We start from the raw sequence: 12,378 nt of genomic DNA, 5'->3' as shown, positions 1-12,378 counted from the left end.
GATATTACTAGATGCTTCTAGGTTTTCACAATAGTTGATCAAAATATTGTATGTTCAGTTAGACAAACATATATTGGGAACATTAGGGTTACATGCACACCTAGGATTTGTATGTATTGCTCAAAACCCATCATTGGTATCAGAGCCTAGGTTTTGTTTTCTGATTGAATTGATGGCAAATTGGTATTTTGATCAAGCAACAAAAATCGTTTTTTTTGGAAAAACCGCTCCTCACGACATGAGCAATATGGCTCACGACGTGAGCTCGGTACAGATCCAGAAATATGTATCAAATCTGCCAAATTTTGTTAAAAGCGATAATTGGTTGTTATGTTTATCTTCCAAATCTGATTTTGATAAATATTTGGTGATAAATTGAGTGCCTCAAAATTAGGAGATAAATAATTGACTAAAATAATTACTTTGTGATTAATATAATTAATTTTTATGTTTAAATTTACTAATTCGAATATTAATTGTACTTAATAATTATTGCCAAATATTTGTTGGGATTAATTTTTAATTTAAAATTAAATTGTTTTAATTTCGGAAAATAAATAATTAATAACCAAAGTATTTTGAAATGTTTAAAATACACCTTATACTATATGCAGAATTAAATGTTTAATATTTACTAGTATGTATAAGACAAGTCAGTCGAACCGCTAGTACGCCTCATTCACGAAGCTGATCTATAAGGGGGTATAAGGAAACTGCCTATAAAATGGTAGTTGAATGGGTGTCCACTCTTACCCACCGCTTCCTTGATTAGTTGAGGGTCGTTAGTTAAACGGGTTTGATAGGACACTTAATTCTCATTAAATGTATAATGGAATAAATAACATAACTAAATGTTTTTATTAAATTCTCAATCTTAGTTACTTTAGGAAAATATGAATTTGATGCTAATTTATGAAATTGCACATTGCACTTTATAAAAGTCGTTAGTAAAGTGTGTTTGGTTAACCGACACACTAATATGGACTAATAAGTAGTGGCAATTGGTATCTCGTAAATTATCATTATTAATGGAGCGCGTGTGGCTAACCGACACATTAATTAGGTGATAAGTAACACCGAGAGTACCAAACTAATTTGCATGGTTATTCGCATCTTGTTTGTGATCCTAGGTATCCCAGTCACAAATGGAAGAGCATAAACGAGATTAAACATGCCATTGAATAGTTCAATGAATCTCAAAAGATCTAGGAATTTCATTTAAAACCTAATTCATTCAAATTTCATTTTTCGTGGTGAAATTGGTAAAACGTCATTTACCTACCTTTAAATAATTTACAATTAGACTAAGGCATCCATCTTCTGAATTGTGAATTATTTAGTTGGATCCTAACCTTAATATTTCATTTGGGTGTTATATAAAGGATTATTTTTATCTAATAAAAACTTGTCCTTCTTATTTTTTAAATGTCAACTTCAAACAATGCTTCTGGTTCCTCCAACAACTTTTCGCTCTTGAGCATCTGCTCAAAAGTCACTTTTGATGGCACCAATTATAACAATTGGATGTGAAACATCAAGATGGCCTTATGCTTCGAGGAAAAAGAATATGTGCTCTAAAAATATCTAAACGAGATTGATGAAAAAAAGCTACTCTAGAACAAATGGCTGAGTATAGGAGACATTGTAATGATGCAACCAAAGTGACATGTATCATGGTGGCTACTATGACTCCTGAGCTAGAACGGTTCTATGAGGAATACTGGCCATATGAGATGAACAATGACTTGATGGAAAAAGTACCATCAACGAGCTCGTCAAGAAAAATACGAAGTGGTAAAGTCTCTCATTACCAGCAAGATGAAGAACGGAGAGTCTGTCACGACCCACTTGCAACATATGTAAAGATATCTGGAGAGCTTGTTGAAGCTCAATGTGAACTACGATGAGGAATTTGCTATTTACATAGTCTTGCAGTCATTGCCTAGTTGTTATGATCAGTTCATCATGACTTATCATTTGAACAACCAAGAGACCACATTGGTTAAACTTCAAAGCTTGCTGAGAACCGCTGAGAGTATAATGAAGGGAAAGATTATTGCCTCCACTCCTAGTGCTGCTGCTCCCGTCTTAGCTATTGGGCAAGGAAAGGGGAAAAAGAGGAAATGTCCACTTAAATAGAATTAGAAGGGAAAGTCTCAAGTTGGGTCCTCAAGCAATGGACCCAAAGGAAAAACAAGTTCATATGCTCCTACCGCCTCTGATCCAAAGGAGGCTACTTACTTTTACTGCCATGATAAGGGGCATTGGAAACGAAGCTGCCCCAAATACTTGCAAGACATAAAGGATGGAAAAGTGAAGCCAACCTCGGCAGGTATCTACATTATCTTATCTAGACACTCATTATATTCTAATTCTTGGGTCCTTGATACAGGATGTGGTTTTCACATTTGTTCTGACTTGAAGGGGCTAAAAAGAAGTGAGGATGTGGAGCATGGGAAGATGAACCTGATTACGGGCAATATGAGATTGTCACCTTTACCAAGATTGGTGTTTATTCTTTAGTGCTTAGTAGTGGGTTATGTGTGGATTTAAACAATTGTTACTATTCATCAGAAATGACAAGAAACATCATTTCATTTCATGGTCTATATAGACAAGGTTTTAGATATTCTTTTAATAATGAGAATGGTTCTATTTATGCTTACAAAAATGTGTATTTTATTTTGAAGCATTACCTTGTGATAGCGTGTATGAAACTTTGATGGTTGTAGACAATTTAGGTAATAATGTTCTTAAAATTGATTCGTCTAATGGTTTAGACAAAGCATTCTTGTGGCATTGTCGTCTTGGACATGTCAACAAGAAACACATTGTCCAACTCCAAAAGGATGGAGTGTTGGAATCATTTGACTTAAGGTCAGATGATACATGTGAGTCTTGTTTTCTTGGAAAGATGACTAAATCACCTTTCACTGGTACTTGTGAAAGAGGTGAAGGATTGTTGGATCTCATACACACAGATGTGTGTGGGCCCTTCAGATTCACCACAAGGGATGCAAATCGATTCTATGTGACTTTTACTGATGATTATATCAGATATGGCTATATCTACTTAATCAAGCATATGTTAGAAACCTTTGAAAAGTTCAAAGAGTTCAAACAAGAAGTCGAGAATCAATTGGGAAGGAAGATAAAAATGCTCAGATCTGATAGAGGTGGTGAGTATCTTAGTTTCGAGTTCCATGACTACCTCAACGAATGTGGAATTGTTTCACAATTAACAACTCCTAGGACACCACAACTTAATGGTGTGGCTGAGAGGCGTAATCGAAACCTTGTTGGACATGGTCCGTTCCATGATGAGTCGAGCTTCACTTCCAATCTTGTTCTGGGGGTATTCCTTAGAGACTGCCGCCCACATTCTTAATCTTGTCCCAACAAAGAAGGTTGCCAAAACACCTCACGATATGTGGACAGGGAAGGTTCCCTCATTGGCACATATCAAGGTTTGGGGCTTTGAGGCTTTCGTTAGACGAGAGACTCACGATAAGCTTGAACCCCAAGTGATAGATGTATTTTCATCGGCTACCAACAAAATTCCTTTGGATATTTGTTCTATAGACCTAGTGAAAATGTGGTATTCGTAGCACAAAGGGGAGTCTTTTGCGAGAGAGATTTCATTTGCAAATAGGACAGTGGGAGTACAACTCACCTTGAAGAAATTCAATAGTCAAAAGATGAAGGAACCTCTAATACTGGCACTCAACCTGAGGAAGAAATTCCAGTTGAACCTATTGACGAGTCGTTACCTCTTAGATGTTCCACCAGAGTTAGAATGGCACCTGAGTTTTATGGTTACCATATTACTACAGACGGTGATAGGTTTATCAGTGATAGTACACTGGTAAATTTGGATGAGCCTTCTAACTACAAGGAAGCCATGGCGGGCTAGAGTCTTCCAGTTTAAAAGAGGCAATAAACAGTGAGATCAAGTCCATGTATGACAACCAAGTTTGGAATTTGGTTGACAATGTACCAGGTTGTAAGACAGTTGGGTGCAAATGGATCTTCAAGAAGAAGACCGACATGGATGGAAGGATACACACTTTCAAGGCTCGACTAGTTGTGAAGGGCTTTACTCAAACCCCAGGGGTTGACTATGATGAGACCTTCTCACCAGTAGCTAAGATTAAATCTATTCGGGTGATGCTAGCCATAGCTGCGTTTCATGACTATGAAATTTGGCAGATGGATGTAAAAACCGCTTTCCTTAATGGGAAGTTGGCTGAAGATGTTTACATGAGTCAGCCAGAGGGTTTTGTGGATGCTAACTACCCCAATAGAGCGTGTAAGCTTGAGAAATCAATCTATGGACTGAAACAAGGTTCTCGCAGATGGAATCGTTGCTTTGACGAGAGAGTCAAAGAGTTTGGCTTCTCTAGAAGTGAAGATGAATCTTGTGTATATGTCAAAGCTAGTGGGAGTATAGTCACTGTCCTGGTATTGTATGTTGATGACATACTACTCATAGGAAACGATATTCCAACTTCGCAAGAGGTTAAGTCTTGGCTTGGAAAGTGTTTTGATATGAAGGATCTAGGAGAGGCTGGTCATATTCTGGGAATAAGGATTTTGAGAAACAGGAGTAGAAGACTAATCGGACTTAGTCAGAGTACGTATTTGGATCAGGTGCTAAAGCATTTTAGCATGGAAATTTCCAAGAAATGAGAGTTGCCTATCTAGAGCAATACCAAACCGAGTAAGACTTAGAATCCGAGTACCGATGCTGAGATAGTAAAAATGAGTCGAGTTCCATATGCTTCTGCCATTGGATCGATCATGTATTCTATGACATGTACTCGACCTGACGTGGCTTTCGCTTTGAGTATGGTTAGTCGATATCAGGGAAACCCGGGTAAAGCTCATTGGATAGCAGTCAAGAACATTCTTAAATATCTGCGAAGAACTAAGGACTGGGTCCTTGTGCTTGGTGGCAGTGATGATTTAAGAGTTACTGGGTATGACAACCATCAAAATTCGAGACAATTCTAGATTTGAATAAACTTAGTTGCATGTATAGGCACGACATATTCTAGACTTTGTAACTAGAAGCTAAGTTATAACATACTGGAAACTTGGAAACAAGTAGAATTGAAGGATAGTGTACTTAGATTTCACATTGATGTGTGAATTCTACCACTACTTAACTGTAATGAATATTCGTATTCAATCATTCTTTGACTCGAACATCTTTGCATGAATCATGTAGATACATCATGCACATGACCTAGTAGTAGAAATTAGGTCCGAGTCTGGTAGGAACTTAAGTCAAAGCTAAAAACTAGGACTAGTATACTTGATTCCTTAATTTCACACGATTCTCAAAATCACTACATAGAATGCCAATAATCTGATTTTAATCAAACTATGTAACTTGCTACAAAATATAAGTATTTTACAGTGAGTAATTTGATTATTTCAAATACTAAACTCAATTCCTTATGGTGTTAACAATTTTATTTGGTTTAAAACAAATCAAGATACTCTATATCCATTATGATAGTTTAAAATGTCCAAATTTTATAACAAGTGTCAGAATTTTATAAAATGAATGCAAGTTTTATAAAATTTAAACTTCCTTAAAATTTTATATTATATATAACATCCTTAATTAATTATAAGTCATGGAACATAAATTTGATCATGGAATAATAAATTAGGAATATGAGCCTTATTTATGAACATAAGTGTCAAATTTTTATACAATTCACCATAAAAGCTTATACTTTATAAAAACTAAATTTCCAATATTTATAAATAGAAAAAAAAGATGAAATATATCCCTTTATTCTCTCTTAATTTCGTCCACACCACCTCCCTCCTTCACATTTCACTCTCATTCTCCAACACACATACACATCTCTCTTCTTTCTCTCTCTAGAAAACTTCTCTCCTCCTTCTCTCTAGAAAATAGGAAGTTAGATGCAGAATCCGTGGAAGAGATTTTTCCAATCAATAACTCATGAGTCTACATGCATCTCCGTATTTTGGTGGCCAATTTTGGTGGAGAGAAACCCCAAATAGATAACGAGAGAGATTGGGTATCCAGGGAGATGGAATCTTTCTTTTCTCTCTTTTCTTATCTCTAAAACCCCCATTACTTCTCTTCCTTTCACCCACAAAAAATTCCAGCAAAAACCACCATTTTGCATAAAAATATCTGTCATCCATAAGAACTCATCAAGGTAAAAATACCTAACTAAATCATGCATGCAAGTTTCTACTATTTTCTTATTATTTTATGTGCGAACTCTTTATCTTCATCTCTTCTTTTTATAAGATCATCACCATTTTTGGATTTGATGATGATGTGTGTATGTTTTTACCAAGAACATCTTGCATGTTGCTTAGATGGTGAAAATCCATGATTAAACCTATGTTAAGATCTTGATTTAAGCCATGCATATGCAAATAACATCAAAAATCGAAATCTACTCCTTCATCTTCTTCAAACATTTTTTCCTATCGTTAAAGTGCTTTTTAGAACATCATGGATGTGTTATAACACCATGCATGTATGATAATCAAGGTTGCATGTTCATGATCTTAGTGCAAAAATCGATTTTTAAAGATCAAAACATCAAACTCAAGCTAAGAGTTTTTGGGAAACAAAATTTTGTACATGAATACATGTATGTATTTTATGATTTTTTAAATCTTTTTGATTTCTGTAAACATTAATATAACATGCATGAGTCATGATGTGTTTAAAAGATTTCTAAAGATTTACTCTAATGATGAAAACTCACTTTTTTCCAACCTAACATGCATGCAATCTGCCAGATTACTTCACCTGACTTTCAACTGCCATATCTCACTAATTTGTTAAGCAAAAATCGTGATTCTTTTTCTGAAGTATAATGACATGAGCTAGCTTTCCAACCCAAGTGGTCTCACTGCAAAACATTAAGATTCGATTTTTAATAATTTTTACAAAACAGTTGCTCCAACAACACTTTCCTTATGAATATAAGCTTTGTGTTGCATGTCCAAAGGACTTATTCCTCACTAAAATTCTAGGAAAAATTAATTTAAGCAGTTAACATCATATATTTAGAGGGACAAAAAGATCTTGATTTAAAAGTCTTTATAACATGTTGAAAAATTCTCAAAGTGACATCAATAACCTTTACCAAAATCACAAGAACCAAGTTTTTCTCTATAATACATTGAGCCTGTAGGCATGTTTTTCGACATCCAAAATAAAAAAAAGATTTTTCAGTGTTATTAAATTGTATAAAGATGCATTCTGGAAATTTTCACCTCAATATATATTTTCTTTATTTTTACATGAAAATAATAAGAAAATAGAGTGTTAAAGCATATAAAATACTTACACTAGTAAATGAATTCTGGAAAAATTAATGAATTACCTATACTATAAACCAACATCCCCCCATGAGGTTTGAGAAATTTTTATTACTATTTACCATTATTTTTTATTTTATTCTTATTAACCACAAATAAATAACAAATATTGGGTTCCAAGTTATAAAAGTCACATTTATTATTTTTAGATGCTTTTATATACAATATAACCTTCACAGAAAATTTTGATGAATTTTCCATAACTTTTACTATTTTCCTAGATTTAATGTATATTAAAAGAATTAAATTAGTGAAAAATAGTTAAACTTATCCAAAATTCATAAACATTTACCAGAAAATCTTTTCTTACATATAACTATAAATAAATATTTTGAGGATTTATCTTAACTGTTTACTATTTATTTCTAATTTCTTAGTATTAAACACACTTAAAATTCTAAAAATATGGATTTACTGTTCAAAAATGACTTTAAATAATTTTCCCAGATTATGTACACTGTAAAACAGTTACACAAAAATTATAAGAAATTTTCATGATAATTTACTCTTTTTCCAAGATTTTATGATTATTCAAGGAATTAAAATGGTGAAATATAGTTAGGCAAATCAAAAATTCAAGAAAATTTATCTTAAAATATTTGACTTCAGTTGAAACTGAAATAAAAAGTTGACACATTATTGGCATGATTCTATTGTAGTAGTAAGTATACTAGTATTAGATTTCAATTAGAGACTCATTAGTGTGTAACATCGTTATAGGAATCGAAAGTAGTACGAGTGGAGCGTAGTTCATGGCACCATTTGTATTATCTCAAGGCATTGTAAGTATTCATGACTCCCCCTATTTTCGGTTTTTATGTTTTGGGGTAGAAAAACATGTCCGAAAAACTATTTATTTTTCAACTTGATTGCTATATTTTGTTATGTATGTTTATGAAACTTGAAACATGAGGCCTTATCGTATTAAGTCCCTTCCCTTAAAGTTTACTCCAACCATTAACTCTTTGAGCCAACGGTCATTATGGATAGCGCTATTAAGAATTGACAACTCCTCACTCGCCCGATTGCTTGAGTGCATGATAACATATTCATTTATGGAACGATAAGCATAGATCTTGATAGGGCATCAGTCATAGGCTTGGTTGTGAACTCATTGTTTGCTCATATACATACATACTTGTTTATTAATTAAAGCAATGAACTTTGTTTCTCATTATAGCAACAAAGTTTTATTACTAGAAACTTATATACTAGTCTTAGCAATGAAACTTGTTTTCTATTTGTATCAAAAAACTTGTTTGCTCTTCGTAGCAACAAACTTGTTTGCTCTTTGTAGCAGTGAACCTGTTTACTCATTTGAGCAACAGACTTTATTTCTTATATTAGCAACGAAATTATATTTACGGAAACTTTATTACTCGTTTTAGCAATGAACTTCTATTCATGGAAACTTATTTACTTATTTTAGCAATGAACATTTGTTTATGGAAATTGTGATCAATATTATGATTATCAGGACTTCAAACTATATTATCTAATAAACCTGTGAGTACTCACCAACTATTTTATAGTTGGCGTTCGTTTTACATGCTTTTTCAGAAATCATCTAGTAAGAGGCACCTAAGGACACATCACTTGTAGGAGCATTCACATGTGTGATTCTTTTTATACATTGTAATTACTTTTAAAAGCTGTTTAAACTTAATGTAAATTGTAAAGCTTTTAATATTGTGGTTGGTGTTGTCTTTTAACCTTTGCTATGAGACCCTTTGTATTGCCACGCCCCGTATTTCCGCTTTAGCGAGGTGTGACAGAAATGGTATCAGAGCCGAAGGTTATAGAGAATACCGGTTTTCCTTTGGAGAACCACAACTATAGACAAAAAGTTTAAAAACGTTTTTAAAATACTGAACCTACTGCTGGTATAACTAATTCGAGTACGCATTATTGGAATTTAATTAAGTATAGTTTGGCCAACTATGCTTAATTAAGGAAAGTTAATGTGAGGCTGGAAACGGTTATAGTAGAATTTTGTTCAAAACGATTTTCAACTTAAATTTTTGAAAAACACAATTTTTTGGTGTGCATACGGGCATTGCATATTGTAGGCATTCATCTAGATACACTTAGAAATTAAGTGCACTTTTATAACAATGCCTTTATTTAAGTTGCATATGTTGGGCAACTGAGTCTTTTCTACAAATCAATATCAGTTCAAACAAACATACTAGTAAACTATAATAGGTATAGTTTAGAGGATCACTACATGCTATTACTAGAACAGTGAAACAATACATGAGTTAATACATACATACTATTGCTATTCATTTACAAAGCATACTATTCATTTACAAGAACAAGAAGGAACTTACATACTATAACAAGAACAAGATAACTAAAACGTGAGATACTATTTCATGGCATAGCAATACACTTGCTATGTCACGTTTTGTAACCAGAGTCTCATGGAGGGAGAGCGTGAATTTGTGTATAGATCTATACGGGATTGACCATCCCGCACCTTGCTGCTAGCTACAGTGGGACCTGCAGGTCTACGGGTGACAAATGTCATACCATTTTCGACGTTCGAAGAACGTCGTGTTATAAACTAGTCTATCGATCATGGTTATAACCTAATCACATTTTTAACCTTAATTAACCAGTTGGTTTTCAAGGTAGTTAATGCATCAGTAGTGTATTTTATACCATACTACTGTAAATCTTCATTTTTTTTCATTACATTCATACAGTGATATTCTCGCATGAGAATTGCATACTATTTTCAAGTAAAGATATTTTTACAAATATGGAAAACATACATTTATACTATTTCAAGTACAAACATACATTTTACACTATTTTCAAGAAAACAGATCATACAAACAGTTGAGTCTTGGTAGAAAACTACTTTTCATTTAATGCGGAAAATATAAGATTTTCTTGGAAAGATGCAAACATTTTCACTAGTCAGATAAAAATCATTTTTACTAAACAAATACCAACATTTTCATGAAACAAATGCAAACTTTTGACACATAAATACTTATGCGCTCACCAACTTAAATGTTGATACTCTCTTTCAAAATAACTTGTATTATCAGCAAACCAGTAGACAGGTACACGAGTAGGTTTTTGAGAAGACGGAGCATGTTCAGACTCGTCTTTTATTTTGCTTTACATTTTTGGTGTCATTTTACTTTACAAAGAACACACATGTATTAAATTTTATTAATGCAATGGATTTTGTTGCTTGTTTTACTATTATGCATTGTTATGATACTGTACATGACGTCCTCCACCCCCGAATGTTTCCGCCATCTCGGTTTGGGGGTGTGACAGGTTGGTATCAGAGCATTGTTTATAGTGAACTAAGTATATCAACCCATAAAAGATATACAACTATAAACACAACGGGATTAAAACACTCTGACCAAGAGTAATACTTTTTAAATAATAAAATATTTTACTAAAGTATACATACATGTATTCATACTAAGATTCAGTGTCATACTAGAACATAACAAAAGTATTACGATTGTTGAACAACACAAGTAGGCATAGGGATATATAATCAGGTCTGGGATTGATATAGCCTGATCAACTCTATCTATCCGAGAAGTGATTAGCATATGCCTAGGAATGGTTATGGTGTTGCAACAAGTCTAAAAACTTACCAACTCTTCTACAAAGAAATACTAGAACATAACATAAACTTAAAATATTATAGGAGTATCTTGTTGTGCTAATTGCTTATGTGAAAACTAAAAACAACCCTTACTAGTAGGAGTATAGTTACTGAGTGGATACGCTTAGGTTATATATGACCAAGATGTTATAGACTTAGAATATGTGATCTTCACTTTACTTCATGTTCCTTGTTTGGTTGTGGTCTTAGAGTTGGATCACTTATTCGAAGGTCTATTCCATCTTCAGTTATATATAGAGGGTATGCACTATGTAAGTATAGAAGTAACTGGTAAGGATCATGTTATAATTATCTTTAGTATTACATCTATTATATGTTTCTTACACCCTATTCTCACTTAGATAACATGGCTGGATTTCATTTGTCGGGTGACTCGTACTTTCCCAATCAAGGGAACGTTGGATGGCTTGATGCTGAAGAAGAAAAAGATAACCCGATAGTCCCAGAAGAGGAATACCCCGAGGAGAGTTCTGATGAAGAGATCGAGGAGGAAGTTCACGAAGACTCTGAATCAGAACCCGAGGTCTATAATCCACCCCAAGTTGCCCAAAACCCTAACCCTCGACTGACATTTCAAGGCCCGACACCTCTGTGGGCAGTAAACTTGGGAAGGTGGAGCCACGAGCAGAAACAACCACTTCCCTATAATGGAGACCGAAGCTTCTATAACTAAAGCTAGGGTGGCTCAGATGACAGAATCCTCCCTATCTTGGTTCGTCTTGTTGCTCGCAATGCCGAACAGGGAAGGACAACCATCGACCAAGTCATGGAAATCAGGGCTAACTTCGGAATCAACACAGTTCGCCTCCGCCATCTGACCGATGACCAGGAGTTGACAAGGACTCACACTGATGCCTTACAGATGGAACTGGATGCCAGCCGAGCTGAAGTTAGGGAACTTCGACAGAACCAAATTGCATTGGAAAGGCATGTGTGGGAGACAGAGCGCCAGTTGGCTAATCCCAGGGCAAAATCAAGTACCAACCAGAACAACACTCCTCACGAGTAGAGCCTACTCTACTCTCTCTTTTGGATATAGATTAGGTCTACTTATAGACTCTAGTATTATTTTCCTGCTTATGTTTAAGACCTTGAACTTTCAATCTGTTAGGTCTTTGTGCCGTCAAAATTTTCTCTTTATCTGTATGATGTAAGACCTATTTCAAGGTCAATTTTACCGAACTCTATGCATCTATAATACCAATGATATTGACATGCATCTAATCCTCTTGGGAAATCTCTATCCAAATGCTTTCATCTTTCTAGTGATAGATCTCTATTGCAAGCACATCCTCATTTATTTGTTGGAATATGGCAAGTTA

Source organism: Lactuca virosa, chromosome 5, assembly GCF_052849685.1.
Source record: "Lactuca virosa cultivar CGN04683 chromosome 5, Lactuca_virosa_CGN04683_v6, whole genome shotgun sequence".
NCBI classification, from domain to species: domain Eukaryota; kingdom Viridiplantae; phylum Streptophyta; class Magnoliopsida; order Asterales; family Asteraceae; genus Lactuca; species Lactuca virosa.
This window is presented reverse-complemented; position numbering follows the sequence as displayed.